Source organism: Pseudophryne corroboree, chromosome 2 (genome assembly GCF_028390025.1).
Source record: "Pseudophryne corroboree isolate aPseCor3 chromosome 2, aPseCor3.hap2, whole genome shotgun sequence".
NCBI lineage: Eukaryota > Metazoa > Chordata > Amphibia > Anura > Myobatrachidae > Pseudophryne > Pseudophryne corroboree.
This window is the reverse complement of record NC_086445.1, coordinates 745,536,819-745,559,291: the sequence shown is the minus strand read 5'-3', so window position 1 is coordinate 745,559,291 and position 22,473 is coordinate 745,536,819. Positions and strand designations below refer to the sequence as shown.

Genomic DNA, 22,473 nt, shown 5'->3' with positions numbered 1-22,473 from the left:
CGGGGGAGCCCCCCTGAACCCTACCGCATCTGTCCATCGGGGGTTGAAGAGCAGCACGGGCTGTCCCCCAGGAGCTTGTCGGGACCGCCGCCTCGCGGGTGCATCGCGGGGATTCTCGGGTCGGCTGTGACCAGCGCTACCCGCTTGCATCTGTGCCGCCGGAGTTGCCTGCACGGATCGCCGCGGTTATATGCTCACCCCTGCTGCTGAAGCTCTCCCTCCGGAGAGAGCCAAACACACTGGAGACGATGTTTTCTGCCCCTATCTGAGCCTGTGTATGTGACCGCTGGTGCTGGCGGGACTGTGGGTCCGTCCCTGCTTGGATCCGCGGGATTCACGGTGCCCCTCTGCTGTCCGAGCCGCTGGAGCCTGTCATTGGGATTGCCGCGGCCGTACACCCGCTTTTACTGCCTTCATCCAGGGGAGTCCGGGGCTACAGCTTCCAGATCTATCTGCTGGCTGGCAATCCAGGGGGTGCTTCAATACCCACTGCAGGTACTAACATTGTTTGTCCTCCCCATCACCTTCTACTAACACTCACTTCTTGTGCATTACCCTATACTTGATACCATCCCCCCTTTTGTGTGAACCCTTTCCCCCCCTTGCAGTTCATTCTTTCCCCCCAACTGATTTTACCCTCACTTACTCCCTTATTCTTTCTCCCCTACCCCTGCATTTCTTCTGTGCATTGATAGTGCGTGCGGGAGCTTTTTATAAACTTGAGAGGCGTACTGGCCTCTTTTTAGAGCCTCTATTGAGCCCCACTTTCCTGGTATATAACTATAGGGCTGTAAAAACACCCATCACTAACTGTGTCACTGCCTCTGGCTGTAACTTCATGCCTACTCCTATTGGGGTCCCTACCGCATCAACAGGAATCATATAGCACCGGCTGGTGCTGCATTCTCAGAAGGGGACTTTATATACTACCTGCCTGATTACTAGATCTGAGCCCTGTTTGCTATACATGCAATACTGTTGCACCTGGAAGTTAATGGTTACTTTGATCCATTGTGCTGCAATTAATGTAATAGTGCCATCTACCGTCAGACGAGGACTTTACGCCTGGTATATTTGACTGCTGACCATGATCTTTATCTGCTGTTTTTTATTCATTTTCATATATCCTGATACCATCTCACTTTCTACTGTTCCTATCGGAACCTTCCTGTAATATTTGTTATTTTTTATATATAGTTCACATGTGATGTTTGTTATTTTCATCTCAGTACTCTATTCTGTATTGCTTGACATAACATACTGTTTCTGGTTGCATAGTATATTGTTTCTAGATATATACTTTTATCCTGGTTAAAAATTGATGTAGTTTGTTGCCGGGGCTGCTTCATGAGCCCCCTTGCGGGTTGCGGTATGCTCTAGATAATGGGCTTGGCCTATCACCTCCGCCCGAGCTTTGTATGTAACCGCCTCTGTTTCTTTACCACTGTCCATACCGGGAGAAGCACTACTTAGAGGTGACGCTGACTGCCCCATATTTCATCCTCTGGGGTATGGACAAATACCTCGACAAGACCATGCCCCCGAAGCAGTCCAACACCTCCTATAAGGCGGGTAAGGGGAAAGAGCCCTCCCTAAATCAGGCCCACCCTCCCCGGTTGGACACGGATTGGAACCACCTAGTTTGCCCAGTGACACAACCCCTCCTCTTACGGCCAAAGAGATTTCTGATTTTCTCATGCCCTTACTTGATAAGCGTTTTGACGACCTACAGGCCCGCTTAGTCGGGTCTGGCTCGCATAGACTCTCATGCAACGCGTCTTACTGCATTGGAAACGAGACTGGGAGACACTGAGGACCTAGTCCAATACTGTCAGGCGGGGATATCATCCCAGCATACCTATATACAGCAACTGCAGGATAAAGTCGAGGACCTGGAGAATATATCTCGTAGGAATAACCTTCGATTTATAGGTGTTTTGGAGTCCTTGACGGGCCAGGCCCTCTCCTCATATCTCTCTGTAGACCTCCCAAACTCGTTGGGAATTATAGATGATATGGAAATCTCACATCTTGAAAGAGTCCATAGGTTGGGGGCGATGCAGGACGGGGTGCGAAAGCGCTCGCGCCCGGTCATTTCTCGCTACCTTGACTATAGGGCCAAAGAACGGGTTCTCACAGCTTATCGTAAAACTAGAGAGTTGTTGGTCAAGGGTCACAAGATCTTGATATTCCAAGACTTCTCAGTTGCAGTGGCTCAGAAACGAAAGGAATTCTCTGAAGTTTGCTCCCATTTGCATAGCAAAAACATCAGGTTTGCTCTGTTGTACCCAGCAAAACTACGGGTCACAGAGAATGGTAATCAGGTGTTTTACACGGATCCGGAGGTGGCGAGGTCTCGTTTTCTGACCCATAAACCCCCATCAAAATCACCTGTTAGGGTTTGTCGGGAAGGAACAAGGGGTTGATTGTATCGGGTGCTTCCACCTCGGGTGGATATGTGCTAGATAATATAGTACCTTACTACAAGTGTTCACCTTAACAGTTTAATATTTATTTTGTTGGTTTTTTGTGTGCGCACCACTAGACCTAGTTGGTGCCCACTATGGTTTTGGAAGTTGATAAAATGTTGGAAAAAGGTGTTATGAGTCATAATGGTTTACTATTGTTGTTTCACACATTAAGACTGTGTTATATATTTTATGTCATGCTGATGTTTGTGTTGATGAAATCACTGATGTCCTGGCGACCTTGGTTCGGGAGGGGAACCACCGCTGTCCACCTGAATTTATTGATTACCAGTCAAGTTTCACATTGCCCTGAGGGGATTGGGTAGCCATGCCGTCTGTAGTTTCTTCCTCAGATGAGGTACTACCCCCGAAGCCAATACAATTAATTTCCTGGAATGTAGGGGGACTTAACTCCCCAATCAAGTGACGACGTGTGACCGCACACCTTAAATGTTTCCACCCAGATGTGATTTTCTTACAGGAGACCCACTGGCTGGCGGGGGAGGAAAATGTTTTGAAGGCACCATGGCTCGGCCCCTGTGTAGCTGCTCCCTTTCAAACGAAGGCCAGAGGGGTAGCGATACTTTTTCAGAAAAACCTACCTGTTACTGTCCTGTCAGAAATCATTGATCCCGAAGGCAGGTATATCATTATGGACATAGAGCTTTTCCATACCAAATATACACTTGTCAATTTATATGCCCCTAATGTCACTACGCATACATTTATTCAGGACATTGCCCATACTCTTTTAAGCAGAACTAACTACTCCCTGATAGTGGGGGGGGGGACTATAACATGGTGGACGATCCTACAGTTGACAGATCACCAAGTGTGCCGAGAACTACTGACTTCCAGAGCAGACACCTACTGGCCTTTCGAGACTCACTGGACCTCTCTGACCCATGGAGATTGCTACACCCGACTGATAGGACACACACCCATTTGTCGCTAGCTCATGGAACCTTGTCTCGTATTGACAGGTTCTTAATAGCCGATGACTTAATATCCCAGATCGCGGGGGTATATATACTCGACATATTGATCTCTGATCATGCCCCCGTCACGCTAGCGCTGGCCCATCCCCATATGCAACCGACAGATCGTATTTGGCGGTTCCCACAATATTTGACAAATTCAGAGGACTTTAAATTATACCTAACTTATCATTGGACTAATTACGTTGATGACAACATAGAATATTGGGACAAACCCGAGATTTTTTGGAATGCCTCAAAGGCAGTGATGAGGGGTCATATTATTAGTTATGTCTCTCGGAAGAAAAGAGACTCCAAATTGGAATACACCACGTTAAAAGCTACTATGTCCAGGACCTTTCGAACATATACTGCTAACCCAAAAGAGACTACCCTTGACGAATACAAACAGGCCAGACGCCTACTTGAAACCTATTTAGCCACCCAAGCGAAACATTCCTTAGATTACACCAAAAATAAATTCTATAGATGGGGCAACAAGGCTGGTAGATTATTGGCGATCATCTCTAGACTTCCCCAACAACGTCATGTTATAACTACCATACATCACCCCAGGTCGGGTCGGGTTATCACAAAGTCGCAGGAAATAGTAGAACAATTCCATTCCTACTTTCAGTCCCTGTTTCAATCGACACAATTAGACACTGATATACAAACACAGTTGCTCACGGATGACGTGCTGCCCCCTCTGACCAGAGACCAGAGAGAAACCCTTGTGGGCCCTATAACGGCGGAGGAAATTAACGCCGCCATCTCCAATCTGCCCCATGGTAAGTCCCCGGGCCCAGATGGCTTGTCGGGCGATTATTACCGCATGTTACAGGCCCAAATTGTCCCCTCATTACTGGAACTGTTTCACGCAATACACGAACGGAGTTCCCCGTCCCCGCTTTTTAATGAAGCCTTTATTACACTTATTCCTAAACCTGGTAGGGACCCCAATTTCCTTTCCTCCTACAGACCAATTAGTCTCCTAAATGTAGATTACAAACTCCTAGCTAAGATTATGGTGACGAGGCTCCAATCCATCCTTCCTGATATTCTCACCACGACACAAATGGGTTTTGTGACTGGCAGACATGCGGTTAAGGCAATCCGCATGGCACTGGTGGCGGTAGCGGCATCCCAGTCTCCCTGTACAGACTCCAACATGCTTCTTAGCCTCGACGCCAATAAGGCTTTTGATATGGTACTATGGCCACACTTATTTGCTGTGTTGGAGAAAAGGGGGTTTGATGTGAGTTTTATTAACTATATACAATATATCTACAGCGCTCCATCCGCCTCACTATTAATTAACGGGATCAGAGGTCAACGGTTCTTTTTGGAAAGGGGAACCCTTCAGGGATGCCCTTTATCACCTCTCCTATTTAACTTGGCTCTTGACCCGCTGCTTAGAACATTGCAGGGTTGGTCTGTTTTCAGAGGGATAAAAGTGGGTAGTCAGGAAATTAAACTCTCAGCCTTCGCTGACTACATCCTCCTTTATATATCGGACCCCGAATGTTCCCTAACTCAGATCATGGATGGGATTAATTTATTCGGCCGCATTTCGGGTTTTAGTATTAATATGGACAAATCAAAGGCCCTGTTGTTGTGTGGCACTGTGACGTGTCTGACTTGGGCCGCACACTTCCCCTTTCATTGGGTATCCACATATATCACATACTTGGGTATTAGGGTCCCACGCTATATTTCAGAACTATACAAATTCAACGTACATAAGGTAATACACACCTTGAACGATGATGTTAAGAGATGGGAACGTCTTCCATTGTCATACCTTGGTAGGGCCAGTCTCTTGAAAATGGTGGCAATACCTCGCCTACTATACCCCTTGCAAACACTTCCCATACTGTTGACGAAGCAGGACTCACAACAGATTAATAAACTTATTAGAACCTTTATATGGAGGGGGGGCCGAGCTCGCATCGCTTTGCGTAAGCTTACTCAGCCTAAATCCAATGGGGGTATTAATTTTCCAGATGTAGTGGTTTATAATCACGCTGCTCTTTTGAGACACTTAAGGGACTGGTTGCAGAACAGCTCTATTTACACGAACACATCCCTCGAGCAAAGCTTCCTTCCGACTGTAGCCTTGACATGTTTCCTCCATCAGCATGACTGGGAAATACCTGATCACATTCGGTCTAACCCTCTTCTATGGTCTACCAGGAAGATGTGGCACATACTGTGACATGATGCGAAACTGAACCCATATTACTCCTTACACCTACCCCTAATTAAAAACCCAGACTTCTTGGACGGCATGGCTGCTCACCCCTTCCAGACTTGGAGGGAGGAGAGCATAACATCAATTTGCTCATTAGTGGCAGTGGAGGCCCACCGTCCGCTCACCCTCTCAGAGGTCTCAGCGAGGCATGAGGTGATTGTCTCATCTCCCCTTTCATTTTTGCAGACACATTTCTATGTCAGACATGTCCTTGCACACTTTGCTATGGGGACTGGACCAACTCTCTGGATAGTATCTTAGCACTCCCGGTACGGAAACGTAAGGCCATTTCCATCCACTACACTTTCTTGAGAAAAATATTAGACCACGCTACTGTGAGGGGTGGTATGTCCACTTGGTTGGCTCACTTTCCTGATCTGACCATACCAATTATGGAAAAATCGCTACTTTACTCCAGAAAAGTCCTCCCAGCAAGCATGTACACTGAGTTGTTTCTTAATGTATATCATAACACTTACTTATCCCCGCTACGGCGCTTCCACATGGGAGCGACCGACTCGCACTCTTGTCCAAAATGTCATCAGAGTGAAGTAGATACTTTTCATTGTTTGTGGACATGCCCGATTGGGCAATACTTCTGGCATCTAGTTAGGAGATATGCGGAGGCAAATCTAATTACCTATGTGCCCTTCACCCCTGAATGGGCAGTCCTGGGTATTATTGATCCTGCCCTCCGCATGCCATCGGAATGTAAAAAATTACTGATAGCCTTAAGCGCAGCAGGGAAAAAGACTATACTACAGGGATGGATAAATAGTACACCACCACAGATACCATTATTCCTAAATAAGTTAAATCATATATTTATGATGGACTGGGTGGAGGCCATTGTGGACAGAGGTAAACAAGTGGAACGATTCTTTCACCTGTGGGAATCCTACATCCCCACCTTGCCCCTTACCACGCGTCTAAACATTCATAACAGCCTCAAAAACACCACGTGGTACCTAACTAGACTAGCCGCACAGGAACAACTGGTATCCTTGGTCTAGATGCGGGTGGCTGTGGCGGCCTCCCTCTGGGTTGCCTATAACATGTACAATAACAGTAGCATGATAACTGTTAACTGGTTTTTTATTTTAAGAAGAATATTGTCTAAACTATTGTTGAATGTAGAAGACGATGATGTGCACTGCGTGATCTTAAAGCCAATGCACTATTGTTTTACGATTTATGTATATGTTGTGACTTTCATGATGACTCAATAAAAAGTTTTTTGGAAAAAAAAGAAAAAAGAAATTGATTCGGTAGAGGAAATGGTAGACCTAGCCCGATGGCTCCTCCCATAACGTCTACACCGATGTCGAAGCTAGTGGGAGCCCTCAGAGGACCGACGCCAGGAATCCCCTGATCCTGCAACCCTAGAGAAAATGCTAGAACTAGTCCACTGAGGATACCATACCAATATCCCATACTGCATCAACCGAAAACCAGACTCACCCAGATCACCCCTCCAGAAACTGCCCGACTGCGTCCCTTCCTAGCGGGAATGCCAGTCTCTGGAACCATCCAGCACCATCTGGAGAGGAAGCAGAAACCAAAACAGGAGGAACAACCATACCATTGTCCTCAATTGCGTCCATAGGGGGCAGCTGCGCGTTGACAATGTCTGTAGTGACACTGGAACCCCCGTCATATACATCCTTGGAGGCTAAGTGCAAGTGCCAGAATCTGCATGAACTGAGCCACCAACAGAGCAAGTTGCGCTCTGAGTTGCTGCGCATCTAAAGCGGACAATTGTCCTACGGAACCCAAGGCCATAGCCGCCATATATGCCGACAGAGCTGCAGGCTTCAGTCCTCTTAATGGGGGAGGGGTCTGAAGGGCCACTTGCGCCGTCGGTGTACCTACCACTGAAGAGCTGAGATGTAGAGCCCCGATATCAGAGGTGGCCGCAGGCAATACCACAGCCAAAACCTGTGCATATGAGCGAGCCTAACTCCCCCGGGCCGTATGGACCCAGCCTCATCAGTAAGCCCAGCAGCCACCTAGCCACCCAGCTCCCCACCCTCAATCAAAGTAGCAGCTGAAACAGATTCCCCTGCTCCCAGCAATGAGCGGGCCTGCAGCATGGGGACGAGGCATTGTTAGAAAGAGGAAAGAGACAGGACAGATGAACAGGCAGTGAGACAGAGGGCAGACAGAGGTATAGGAAAAACAACAGGGACAGGATATACGACTAGCTAGTAAGTACACTAACAAGTAATAAAAAATATAAATAGATCAGGAAATTAAGAAAACGAGGATAAAAATTCCAATAAAATAAGAGACACACCTGCTCCTAACGCGTGACAGGAAGTTCCCAGACAGTTCTGAAACATACTTGCATACTCTCCCGGAATGGCCGGGAGGCTCCCGAAAAATCGTGTGGCGCTCCCACCCCCCTACCCGTAAGAGTGGGCAAGTCTCCCGGCCGAGCACAGCATCCCGCAACCCCCTGCATCCTCTGCCAACCCCCCTTTGCCGCTGTCCAAAGTGAGCGGCTCGGGGGTCAGATATTCAATTTGCATCATCCTGGCCCCGCCCCCTGCCTAGCAATGTTGATAATCTTGGCATTGTATTGCATGGGCGGGGACATGATGACACAATCCCGCCCCCTCTGTCATCCTTGCCACGCCCTCGCTGCTGCATCGTGAGACCTACCCCCGCTGCTCCGACCTGGCTGACCACTCCTGGAGGTGGCTGCCAGCTTCTTGTTAAGTATGTTCTGAAATTACCCTGAAACGCCACCTCTTCACTCAACCTCATATGATAACCTAACTTCACCCCACCAAACAAGAGCTTATCTCCACACCTTAACCCATTCTTGCCTGGAACATGCAATCACAGGCTCGGGTGTTTAACTTCTTTGTGAATATAAAATGCACTCTGTCTCTCCTCTGTGAGAAGCCCAGATTTGAATGACCAGTTAAGCCGTTCATTGATTAACTGTAACACTGGCTTTATGCTGATAGGTTAGAATACATGGCTAACTCTTATGCTGCCCATACACTTATGCGATGCCCCGTGACGCGACATCGCAGGGCATCACACCGGCAGTTCAGGTGCGATGAAATCGCACCTGAACTGCCAAAGTGATTACCATGCGATCATGCAATAGATTGCATGGTAATCACGTGATCAGCACGTCACCGCCGAGTGGGAGCGGCCTATGGCCGCTCCCGGCGGGTGCCCATCGCACATCGCAGTGCGATATATCTCATGTGGTTTTAAAACCACATGTGATCGCACTGCGATGCGAGAGATATTAAGTGCAGCACATAATATCTTGAGACGCGATATTCCAGCGGCGTGCCCGCGCATCGCATTTCAAGGTACCTAAAATCTGCATACAATCCTTCGATTTCTCTCACAGATGTGGTCGAAATTGAAGGATAGCACCGATTATCTCATAAGTGTATGGGCACCATCAGGGGCGGATCCAGAAGAAAATGATAGGGGGGGCACCATGGAAGGGCCAAGTACATTTGCGTGCGGCTTCGGTGCATGTGAGGTGGCGCTTCTTATACAATGCCCACAGTTGTGCTCATTATGAAATGTCCACTGTACTGGTAGTGCCCCTTATATAGACCCCATAGTAGTGGTGCCCCTTATGCAATGCCCGTATTGCCCCCAGTAGTAACGTTGCCTGTAGTAATGCCCCCAGTCATTTAGCGCCCTAGTAGTTATGCCCCCAGTGGTAATGCCCCTGCAGTTATGACCCCAGTAGTTTACCCCCACCCTCTTTAGTTTAGCCTCCCAGTGGTAATGCCCCCAGTAGTTTGCCTGCTTGTAGTTTAGCCACCAGTAGTAATGCCCCCCTGTAGTTTGCCCCATTGTAGTTTAGCCCCTGTAGTTATGCCCCCCTTGTAGTTTAGCCTCCATTAGTAATGCCCCCTGTAGTTATCCCCCTGTAGTTATCCCCCTGTAGTTATCCCCCTGTAGTTATCCCCCTGTAGTTATGCCCCCTTTAGTTTGGCCCCCCTGTAGTTTAGCCCCCAAGTAGTAATGCCCCTGTAGTTACACTGCCAGTAGTAATGCCCCTGTAGTTACGCCGCCAGTAGTAATGCCCCTGTAGTTACGCCGCCAGTAGTAATGCCCTCCTGTAGTTTGCCCCCAGTAGTTAGCCCCTTTGTAGTTGGCCCCCAGTAATAATGTCCCCCCCATAGTTTGCCCCCAGTAGATGCCCCCGCTGCACTAAGGAAGAAAAAAAACATCATACTTACCGAGCCCCGCTCCCGCTTCCAGACCGCTGCAGTCCTCCTCTCTTGGCGTCCTCTCAGCACTATATGAGAGACGTCATGACTGACGTCTCTCCCATAGCGCACGCCGCACAGTGACAGCGCCGGAAGCCGGAGCTCAGTACTGAGCTCCTGCCTCTGGCTTTTGGTGAGGAGAGACGGGCGCCCGCTGGTAACACAATCTCAGTGGGCGCCCGTCATCTCCCTGTGCGGCACCGGCCAGAGGCAGATTTAGATCTCATGGGGCCCTAAGTGAAATACCGATTTGGGGCCCCCTACCTCAAACAATCCATAGCACTATATTTTTGTTCTGACTTATGCCCCCTTACATTACAGATGGAGTTCCGTCTGTGCCTGGGCCTATCACCGCGTCTGGGGCGCGCAAGTGTCCGTGACACGCATGCGCCCCATTCAGTAGAATGGGACACTCTCGGCGGGGCTAAGCGGTGACCAATGAGACAGAGAGTGTCCCATAGAGGTACTGTGTGCGCGCGCGCCAAAAAAATGAGTGTGGCCAATTAAAATCAGACGTGATACACAGACATATCCCCCAATAGTGCAGTGCCAAATCCACAATTGCACCCACAGTGCCAAATCCACAATTGCCCCCACAGTGCCAGATCCACAAATGCCCTCACAGAGCCAGATCCACAAATGCCCCCACAGTGCCAGATCCAAAAATGCCACCACAGTGTCAGGTATACAATTGCCCCCACAGTGCCAGTTAAACAATTGCCCCCACAGTGCCAGGTAAACAATTGCCCCCACAGTGCCAGGTATACAAATGCCCCACAGTGCCAGGTATACAATTGCCCCCACAGCAGGTATACAAATGCCCCCACAGCAGTGCTGCAGCTGCTTACCGCTGCTGCTTCTCTGCCCGGCTCTGAGGGTGTCAGGAGGAGAGCACGGCTATGACTGGCGGCGTGTAGGACTTCAAACTAGCCGCCGGTTCGTGAGCTAATCAGAGCTCGCGGACCGGCGGCTCCTGATTGGCTGCCGGTCTGCGAGCTCTGATTGGCTCATGTACCGGCGGCTGGTTTGAAGTCCGCTACACACCGCCAGACATAGCCGCTCTCTCCTCCTGACAGCTGAGACACGCTGCCGCCGGACTGTGCCCCCTTCCTGGATCCGCCACTGGGCACCATTAGTGCAGCATCCATCTATCTAACCAGCACACTATAGTATTAGTGGTATAGTAGCTTTTTATCTATGCCGCTATTATTATTATTATTATTATTATCCTTTTTTTATATGGCGCCACAAGGGTTCCGCAGCGCCCAATTACAGAGTACATGAATAATCAAACAGGAAAACAGCAATTTACAGTTGATGACAGTATAGGACAAGTACAGGGTAAATAAACATAGTTACATCAGCAGATGACACTGGAATAAGTATCAGGTGGCAGAAGACTGCTGGAGTTTATGCAGTTGAAGATTATTAAAGTAAGAAAGGATAAGCACATGAGGGAAGAGGGCCCTGCTCGTGAGAGCTTACATTCTAAAGCTACTATCACTGGAGCATACTGGAGATCACATAAGGAAGTTTTACTACCTTATTAACATGAATATCATTTGTATATTTCCTTAAACATATATTAATAATGTTTTAATGAATTACCTGGTTAATGTAAGACTATGTTTTATTAAATGTAAATGTTTATATGCTAGTATGACAATCTTATAGTTAATTTTATACAAAAATATACTTAGGCATAGTGAACATGCTTAGTAAACAGTTTGTTCTTTGCACATAGCAAACACAAAATTTTTAACTAGTAGTTTGGACTCATCATTTGCTAGGTCACTAGCTCTCTCACTTGATGTTGCAAGTTTTCCCTCTCTGTTTCACCCAGCTGCTCATCTCTGCCCCCTACTCCATCTGTGTGTCTCTGTAATCTCTGTCCCTCTCCCCATCTCTCTGATATCTGTTCCTCCTATCTCCCTTTCGTATCAGTCTCTCTCATTTCTGTCACTGTTCCCCCACGTCTCCCTCTCATTGTTAGCCCTCCTCCATTTGTCTTGCTTATCTGTCTCCCGACCCCACTTTTTCTCATCTCTGTCCCCCGATCTATTTCTCTCATCTCATTCCTACTCCCTATTTCTCTCTCTCTTCAGGCAGTCAAGCAGTGACAGCTGGGGGGACGGGAGAGTGGTATGGGGGAGTCAGAACCTCCCTGCAGCTCTTACTGTACCTGTGCTGGACAGACACAGTAGCAGATTATATAATAGATGGTTCTCAAAATGTTGTTTTAAGTCAATAATTTTATTGACCTACTTTACAGTGTTGGTTCAACATCTGGGTACACCAGAATGAGGCCTCTTCAGGACAACCATTTGGTCAAACATCCCAGGAACTAAAAGTCAGGTAATACTTCAAATGATTCACAACGTACCTTCCCACATATCCATAAAGCATTGTTGATTACAAAACAGTTCTTTAAGCTGACCATTGACAGGCCCTCCAACATGACCCCTTCCATCAGGTACAAAGTGCTCTGCTCCTGGAGGTCCCTCTTAATTTCTGATTGTCTCATCAATGACCTAGTTGAACACATGTGACTGAAATGAAGAGGAAGAGCTTTAATCTGGGTACACACCTATACAATCGTCGGCCCATTCTCCCGATTCAGGGAGAACGCCCGTTTATTGCATGGGTCTGTATGCAACACCAATGCAGTAGTGTTAGTCGATAAACGTTTGGGATCAGGAAGTCTCATCTTAAGTTGGATACACACATGTACAACAGGGGCAAACACTGGCATTTAGCTATGTACAATCCCCTGCTGTAGTTGGTTAATGCTCCCGATCAGCAGAGCAGAGTATCTCCAGCTTGACCTACTCCTGACACCCGTACACACACATACAATACTGACATGAATTGTATGTGTGTGTGCGGGCTTCTATGGGATCGGGAAGACTGACAAATATTAAACAGCACATAAAATGTGACCTCCCAATCCCAACCGTTCCAGGAGCATTAATAGACGTTTGTCGGGAGAATGAGCTGACGATTGTATAGGTGAGAACCCAGCTTTGTTGGGCTGACCTCCCGTTCCCACAGAAGTCCATACACATATACAATTCATGTCACTATGGGCGTCAGCAGCAGGTCAAGCAGGGTACACACTATTCTAAGCCTTAGCCCAATCAGCAAGGAATTGTACAGATGTGTCCTTGTATGCTGTTGCCCGGCGATGTGTACACATTGCGGCAATTGCGGCACAGCTAGCATGAGGTAGAGTATGTTAGCAGGAAGCATGCAAACCCATAGATGGAGGCTACGCTATGCTGGGACACGCTGCTATACACAGCAACAACGTTAAAGGACACATCTGTAATGTGTGTACCCATCTTTAGTCCTAACTGTTCACCTTCCATTCAACTCCTTGGGAGTGCATTTTCATCCCACAATCTAACTCCATCTGGAACTCACCCTTCACAATCATTTCAAACCTTTAGCTTCTTTGCTAGCAAACCCCCATCCATCCCTTTGTACACAGCCTATTTAGACTCAGATTGACATCGTTCTTTAAGATTAACAGAAATATCAGCACCAAGGTAGAAAAACTTAAATTAAGGTGCATAATCCCCCCCCCCACCCAAAAAAAAATAAAAATCAATATTATTTGAATCACTCCAAAAACTTATCCTCCAGGTCGCCCTTTTCAAAGGCTTCAACAACCCCCCTGGAGGCAGAACCTCCTGAAGATTAATTGAAATAACTAACAATTTTGCAGTTTCAAGCAACAGTAGCCCCTGATTATGTTTCCATCAATTTACAAAACTGAGTTAGCAGTGCGCTAGTACAGGAAACAGACAAGGCAGTGGTTAGTAGAAAAGAAGTCACTTAAACTGACCATAATAAGCTATATACAAATTAGATAGATTGCGCAATTAATGTTTAATTATTTGTAAACATCTATAAGCAAAACATCTAAAAATGTGCTCTTAAATCATGAGACGAGTACTTCTACAAAAAGAAAAAGAAGGCTAATAACATGCATGCAAATGGAGTAATATCCCAGAGAGGGTTCGTGTGATACTGTCAACTATACAGCAAATGATAATGAGAAGATAAGGAATGCTATAATGTCACTAAATTATAATTGCCTATATTTTTTGTCTTCTCTTGTAGGAGGAGACCAGAGAGGGGGGCGGGGCTGGACTGTTATGCCATTAGTCCCTGCTCCTAATATGGGCATTTCAGGGAGGGAGTGGGCAATTTGCATCTTTTAGCCCTGCCTCCTTCACATAGGCCCCACGATTTCATTGATTTTATCCCGATGCTGCCCGCTTCACTAGAAAGTGGACGGAATGTGGAAGAGCCACCTATCATCATTCCACGGCTTCAGGAGACTACTTGAAAGTCCTCCGAGAGGGTAGGCAGGTATGCACTATATCCCTCAAAGCTCTATGGCAGTGTTTCCCAAATCCAGTCCTCACAGAACCCCAACAGTGCATGTTTTCCAGGTCTACTTATAGAATCACAAGTGAAAGTAAGTGAGTCTTGAATACAAAGATTAAAACTATTAGGTTTCCCTGATGCTTGGTGTTGGAAAACACTGCTCTTGGGTATTATGCATACATGGCTGGATTAATGGAGGGGCTATGGGGGTGGTCATTCCGTGGCCTCCACACACAGCCATTTGCAGCTGAGTAGCCCTCCTCCTGCGGCTCATGGAGTAGCTTCCATTGCAGATGTGTGTGCCAGGTAAAAAGTGCGGTGCCCATCACTGCTCCCTACAGCAGAGGTCAGACCTGGGGGCCCTGCACACAGCGGACCCGCACTGTCCTGTCCAGGTAGATGGATGGGGGGGTGTTCAGTGTGAATTTGTGTCGGTGTAGGTGCTTCGGGGTGTTTGCCAGCTATTTTAGTAGTGGGGGTCACCAAAACTTTGTTGCCCCTGGGCCCCCACCAGCCTTAATTTGGCCCCGGATGCATACCCTACTGTATGTCTTAATGCAAGACATTTTCATCAAGAATAATTCCCTTCATGAACCTGTACTACAGTAGCATCACACACGTACCAAGAAGTACCGCACACCGACCAGATAAAATCACAGCTAGAGATGTTTCTAGCCAGTGGTGTCACTTGGGTGGTGCGGGAGCTGTGGGCTGCATCGGGGTGTCACCGGCCGAAGAGTAATACCAAAAATTCCAGATCCTCCTCACAGACAGGAGCCACTGTAACACTACAAACAGCACTCAGGTCCTGTCACAATGTAGGAGCCGGCACTGCAGGCAGAAAGTCTCCAGGGGAAGCCCAGCATATCTGGGACCACCAGAGTGATAAAAACTGTGATTGGTCTATGAGGCCATGCCCCCTTCCAGTGAGGTCACACCCCTTCATGTGAAACCATTCCCTTTTTTGTCTATGTACGCCTTCACCACGTGCATGGGGTATTCCCAGCGCATAGGATGTCACACAGCATAGTGACATCCCTGCCTCTTATTGCACGGTTTCCCAATTTCTTTACTAAATTCTGATTTAAAAAATTAATGCAAACTTATTAACAGTTTTCTACCATTAGTACCCAGCCTAATACATCCTAATAAGGAGGGGTTTTATCCTTTAGAGGCATGTGTTAGACAACACGAGGAGAACAATATATACAATACACTACATCTAAGAAAATTAACTTTCTCGCCACCGCATTCTCAGGAGATGACCTTTGACAATGTCACATGGTCATTAATGATGCAAATTGAATTCCATTTTGTTTTTTAAAAAGCAATCAATACCCTATGTTATAATCCCTCACAAATGTTCCTCACTAACGGCATAATATCAGTTTTGTTCAAACTATTGAATTGAACTTGATAGGATTGAACCCACTCCCTCTGATACTTGCTCTGGTCAAGGAACACCAGGCCAACAAAATAAGAAATATTAATCAACAGATTTGGGTGCAATAAAATATGATATACTTTAATAAGCAAAAATTATCCTGTAAGTCACCATAAAAAACATTAAATATAAAATATAAAAAGTTTAATGAAACATGCATAAAACATATAATAGTGATATAAAATCTTAGATAACCACACCAAAAACAGGATTTTGGTACTTACTGGTAAATACATTTCCTGAATTCCACAGGGGACACTGGAGTGCTCTTTACAATGGGGTATAGAGTGTGTGCTAACCGGGAGCTGGCATTTTAAGAATTTAGAAGTGTGACTACCTCCTCCCACTCTATATCCCTCCCGTTCCCGAGGAGATCTAGAAGAATAAACTTCAGAGGAGGAGTGAAACAAGCACACACAACGAACACAACAGGTGTGAAACATAAGGAAACAGTCAAAAGAAGAACTTAAAACACTTAAACACATAATGACAATAACCATGGAAGGAAGGAACAGCCCAGGGTGGGTGTCCAGTGTCCCCTGTGGAATTGGAGAAAGGGATTTACCGGTAAGTATCAAAATCCTGTTACCTCCTTAATCCACTAGGGGACACTGGAGTGCTATTTACAATGGGGACTTCCCAGAGCTCCCATCACAGGCGGGATGGCACTGAGAACCCTGCGAAACAAAGGTCGTGAACCTGTCGAACTGGTAAATCCTGACAAAAAGTCAGCCAGACCCAGTGGCTGCTTGGCAAAGTTGATCCATGGAAACCCTGCAGGCAGCCACCCACGAGGGACCCACTGAGAGCATAGAATGCACTGTACTGAAGGCTCCCTGGATAAGGCCACATAGGCCTGTGTTATGGCCAGACGTATCCATCGTGCAAGAGTCTGCTTTGATGCCAGCAAACCAGGCCGGGCGGCATTATACAGGACAAACAATGAGTCTGATATCCTCAGAGAAGCAGTCCTGTTCATATAGAGTCTGAAAGCCCTGACAACGTCCAGAGATCTGGAAGCAGGAGAGTCTCCTGGAAGAACCGGTACCACAAGAGGTTAGTTAATGTGGAAAATCGAGACCGCCCATGAAAGCAATGACATTTACTTGCGGCATTTGGCCCTATCTTCCTTGAGGATCAAGATACGAGGGCAAAAGGGCAGAGCTCCGAGCTCTGACACTTTCTGGCAGAAGCCAGGGCAAGTAGAAGTACCACTTTCCATGATAGTTACTTCAACTCCACCTTCTTAAATGGTTCGAACAGAGAGGACTGTAAGAACAAAAGGACAATCTCCTGGTCCCACGGTGCCGTGGGAGGTACAAAAGGTGGTTGTAAACAGACAACCCCCTGAAGAAAGGTTTTAACATCCGCAAACAAAACCAGTTTCTTCTGGAAGGAGATGGACAACACAGACACCTGTACCGTCCTATATGTAATGTGGCTGAGAAACCTGCATGCAGGAAAAAAGGAGGAGCTGTGACATCTTGAAGATAGTGGGAAACGTTCCACAACGTTCACACCAGGGTGCGTAAGCGTTCCAGATGCGGTGGTAGTGGCTACTAATAACTTCCTTTCGGTTCCGAGAATAATAGGGATGACTGCCGCCGGAATCCCTCTTTGCCTTAGGTTTGCCCTTTGAACAGCCATGCCGTCAAATGAAGCCACCTTAAGTCTGGATAGACGAAAGGCCCCTGTTGTAGCAGATTCTCTTGCAGCAGTAGAGGCCACGAATCATCTATCAGAAGCAAACAAATGCTGAAATACCAAGCTCTGCGTGGCCTTCTCACTCTTGATGCATTGAAGAAGACGAGGCAGCAGAGGGAATGGTGGAAACAGGTAGACAAACCAGAACCACCAGGATGTTGTGAATGCATCTACCTCTATGGCTGCCGGGTCCCTTGTTCAAGAACAATACAGTGGCAGTTGATAATTTTGTCTGGGTGCCATAAGGTCAACTTGTGGAAGGCCCAACAAATGGACCATATGTCAAAACACTAAGGCTGGAAAGTCCATTTCTCGGGATGTATGTCCTGGCGACTTAGATAGTCAGCCTCCCAATTGTCCCTGCCAGGAATGAATCTTGCTTATATTACCACAGCATATTCCTCCTCCCAGGGAAGAATGCGGCTTACCTCACTCATTGCCTCTCGACTTTTGGTGCCACATTGTTAGTTTATGTACGCCACAGTCGTGGCGTCCTCCAACTGGACTCTGACGCTTTGGCCCCGCAACAAATGATGTGCTAGCTGTAGAGCCTAGAACACTCCCTGCCATTCCTAGATGTTTATAGGCAGCGTCGCTTCCTGTGGAGTACAGTGGCCTTGGAAGTGGGTGTCCTGAGTAGTGATGGGAAATCTAGTTCACTTTGGTGATTAGTTCATTATGACCTAGTTCACTCAAAAGATTAGTTCAGAAGATTAGTTCATGTAGTTCATTTATTTCATCATTTCACTCACTGGCTCTGAGAGAAGTGAATGGAATTAGAACTAGTCTAGACTATTACACATAGAGTAGGTATTTCTAATACTAGCTCATTGTAGGAGTTATAATCTTGTTCAAATGATCAGATATGTTTAATATGTCAGATTTTTTTATATTTAAGAAAAGCAATAAGTTATATAGCAACCTTTATAGTGACATATTTATCTCTGCAATATTAATCCCATTGTTGGTACTAATTTTTACTTCATAAAATATGCAAGTTAAAGACCCAAATTCAGAGTAATGTAACTAATAAGTCACTTTTTTCTGCTTTTAAAATACACTAATTAAAAGAAAAAAATGTCCCTTTGCCCCAATGTAACAGACCTTAGAGAGAGATAAAGTAGAAATGTTGCAAAGTAACCAATCAGCTTCTGTCATTTATCTTCAACAGTATATAAAGTGACAGAAGCTGATTGGTTGCTAGTGGCAACTGCTCTACTTTGTCACTTGAATGTTCATAGTACATACCCCCCTATGTCTTGTGCAGACCCTACAGGATAGCATGCAGCACTCAGCACTGTGTCTTTAGCTGATTGGGAGTGTAGCTTGTCACCTCATATACTGGGGGAATGAATCATGGTAATGCAGTTTAGGATCATCTCCATACAATGTATATGCTGAGCACAGCAGTGCCACACACGGTAGCTTATTGGTACTGTACTGACACATTGCTGTATGAGTCATTGAGTCAGTTAGCTGATCAGTGACCTGTATGAATCAGTGAACTGCTGAACTCCTTGCAAGGAGAATGACTCATGAGTCGTCAGGACAATGTAGCTCAATCAGCTCCACAGAGTTCACTCCATGAGCACAGCAGTGCCACCTGTGGCAGCTAAGGTAAACTGACTCATGAGTATTCAGTATTCTCACACACACACACACACACACACACACACACACACACACACAAATTGGTTGCTATGGGCAACTGCTCTACTTTATGGCAGTTGAAGGTTTATAGTACATATCCCCCTATGTCTTGTGTGGAGTAATCAGACCCTACAGGATAGCATGCAGCACTCAGAACTGTGTCTTTGGCTGATTGGGAGTGACAGTGTACCTTGTGACTTAATATGCTAGGTGAATTCATCATGGCTGTATGCAGTACAGGATCAGCTCCATAGCATATGCCTGCACACAGCAGTGCCACACATGGTAGGTCAGAGGTACTGTACTGACTCATATGGCTGTATGAGTGATTGAGTCAGTGAGCTGATCAGTAATCTGTATGAATCACTGAACTGCTGAGCTACTTGCAAGGAGAGTGACTCATGAGTAATCAGGACAATGTAGCTCAATCAGCTCCACAGAGTGAGTCCACTCCATGTCTGAGCACAGCAGTGCCACCTGTGGCAGCAGAGATGTACTGGCTCATGAGTATTGCTGAGTGAGAGTTGAATAACAACAGTGCTGCTGCAGCAGCACCCACACAACACCCAGCAGAAGATTTAGCACAGCAGTATGCTCAGGAGCCAGTAGTACCAGAAACAGCAGCAAGTGTTTGGACATCTGGATTAATAGGACAGTGATTGTATCACAGAAAGGTGAGCAGCATGACCACACATGCTCACTCACAGACACACATAGACTTTGGCTAGGCAGTGCAGATGCTAGTTTTTTTTTAATTAGATCTGTATTACTGGGCAGTGTTGTACTTTTAACTTTCATTTTACAGCATCAGATTCAGGAAGTGAAAATCCAGTGAGTGAGACAGTGAGTAGCCTAATGCAGCTGCTGGGTCTGTCTGTGTCTAACTCCTCCTTCCTGATTAACTAATCTTTGCCAGAGCTGCGAACTGAACGAGCTAGTTCACTTTGAAGATTAGTTCATTTTGAACTAATCATTCATGAACTACCCATCACTAGTCCTGAGTCACTTCGCAGGATTACTTCTGTGGTGAGGAGAGTCCAATCCCACACTCCGAGCCCCTAGTTCCATAGGCGAGATGTGGTCAACCACCAGAGTAGGACTATCTGAGTTCTGGGGGCCAATGTCACTCTCTGGTGAAGGAACAAGTGGGATCCTGACCACTGATATAGATGATTATGCTAAAAAGGTCTTGATTGGAAACGGCCATAAGGAATTGCTTCTAAGGCCGCCAACATCCTCCACAGCAGTCGTATGCATAAATGCACCGACACTCGACTGTTTTGTAGGACCAAACGAACCCTATCCTGAATGGCTTTCACCTTGTTCTGAGGGATAAAAATCCTCTTTTTCTCTGTCCTGGATCATACACAGGAAATGAAGTTGCTACGGCAGTTGTACATGGAACTTTTGGAAAAAGGATCCACCCAAGTCGTATGGGGAGCCTGTGAGACACTCCTATATTCTGGAATAATTGGTTTCTGGAATGATCATGATCCCCCTTGTCCTTAGGAGTGCCATCGTTATCGACATGACATTCGTGAAACCCCTGGGGGCCATTGCAGGCTGAAGGGTAAGGCCTGGAATTGATGATATGAGTCACGAATGGCAAGTCGCCGATTCATCTGGGGAGGGAAGGGGGTGGGGTGGCCAGATGGGTATGTGCAGGTAAGTGTCTTTGATGTCCAAAGACACTAGGAACACTTTTTCCTCTAATTGTGCAATGACTAAATAAAAGGATTCTATACTGAAATTGAAAACAACTCTCAGAAAAAGGTTAGAGATCCTTTAAGTTCAGACTAGGTCTGACCGAGCCGTCCGGCTTCAGAACCACAAATAAACTGGAGTAGAACCCCTATTTTAGCTGATGTGTGGGAACTAGTACCAGCACTCATGCTGTCAGGAGTTTGTGTATAGACTACTGTAAAATGACATGCCTGTCATCTGAAGCTGGCAAACTGGTGGTGAAAAACTGAGGAGGCTGGAACTGGAAATCGAGCTTGTACCCCTGAGTGTTGAGGTCCCATACCCAGGCATAGAGGCAGGATTCTGCCCAGACAGTCCCGCAGACGAGCTCCCACCCTGGGGTCCCCCAGATGAGAGGGAAACCTGTCATGCACTGGGTTTCATGGTGGACTCCATGTCCTGGAGGGAAGAGGTCGCCATGGCCCTGCCACATTTTCTGGAACGAGAAAGTGCTGATCCTCCTCTGGAACGACCTCTGAATCTTCCAGAGGCCCGAAAGGATGGTCCAGAATAAAGCCTTCGAGTGGCTGGCACAGCTGAGGGGAGAAAAGTAGACTTACCCCCAGTTGCCTGGGAAATCCACTTGTCCAGGTTGGGCCCGAACAGTACGTCGCCAGTAAACGTAATGCTTCCACCTCCCTCTTTGATTCTGCGTCTGCTTGCCACTGTTGCAACCAGAGAGCTCTGCATCCGACAACGCAGAAACGAGATTACATACCTCCTTAGATGCCTCACATAGGGCCTAATACAGAGTTGATTGCAGCAGCAAATTTGTTAGCAGTTGGGCAAAACCATGTGCACTGCGGGGGGGGGGGGGGGGGGGCAGATATAACATCTGCAGAGAGAGTTAGATTTGGGAGGGGTGTGTTCAAACTGAAGTCTAAATTGCAGTGTAAAAGTAAAGCAGCCTGTATTTACCTTGCACAAACAAAATAACCCACCCAAATCTAACTCTCTCTGCAAATGTTATATCTGAACCCCGCAGTACACATGGTTTTGCCCAACTGCTAACAAATTTGCTGCTGCGATGAACTCTGATTTACCCCCCTAGATATGTAGCTAACTCCTCGCTGGGTAGATGCTAGATTCAAGTGGCCTAAGGGACCTTTTACGCCAGGGGGAGGAGGCACGACACAAGGGTGAGGAGCTAGGCCAGCGGGATAGTTCCTCTACTATCCACGCCATTAGCTATTACCTTTAGTAATCAGGCAACAAGCAGAGCGGAGCGAGCCACCGAGCCCGAAGCGTGGCGAGCTAAACGAGCCCACTTTTCGGGTACCCTGTTCGGCCGTAGCTCCTCCCCCTGGTGATGTGTCTCCTCCCCTAGTGACGTCAGATGGTCCCTTCTCCCACTCCGATTTAGAACCAACCATGCTCAATTACTCTCCTAACAAAACCTCTACACTATTGATAACTCACAATCTTGTTTAAGGTCTCTCAGTCTCAGCGCTGCCTTAGAAGGTCAGTGCAGTCCTCAGCAGCAGCAGCTCTAGTGTTGCAGGGACCACTGAACAGTGCATCCTCTGCCTTTAGTAATGGCTGCCAGCTTCTGCTGTACTCTGATAGCGCCGGGGCAGCTGAG

The 22,473-nt window shown here is 46.9% G+C and overlaps 1 protein-coding gene across 2 annotated transcripts in view; it reads left to right on the top strand.

The window, feature by feature from the left end:
* LOC135051160 (5' exonuclease Apollo-like) overlaps nt 1-22,473 on the top strand; it is a 223,050-nt gene that overhangs the window by 14,031 nt on the left and 186,546 nt on the right. The window contains exons 2-3 of one of the 2 annotated variants that reach the window (XM_063957293.1): nt 12,228-12,310; nt 14,081-14,332. The gene's annotated coding sequence lies outside the window, so the exon portion shown is untranslated. The remainder of the gene's footprint in view (nt 1-12,227; nt 12,311-14,080; nt 14,333-22,473) is intronic. The other variant, XM_063957292.1, reaches the window with a different exon arrangement.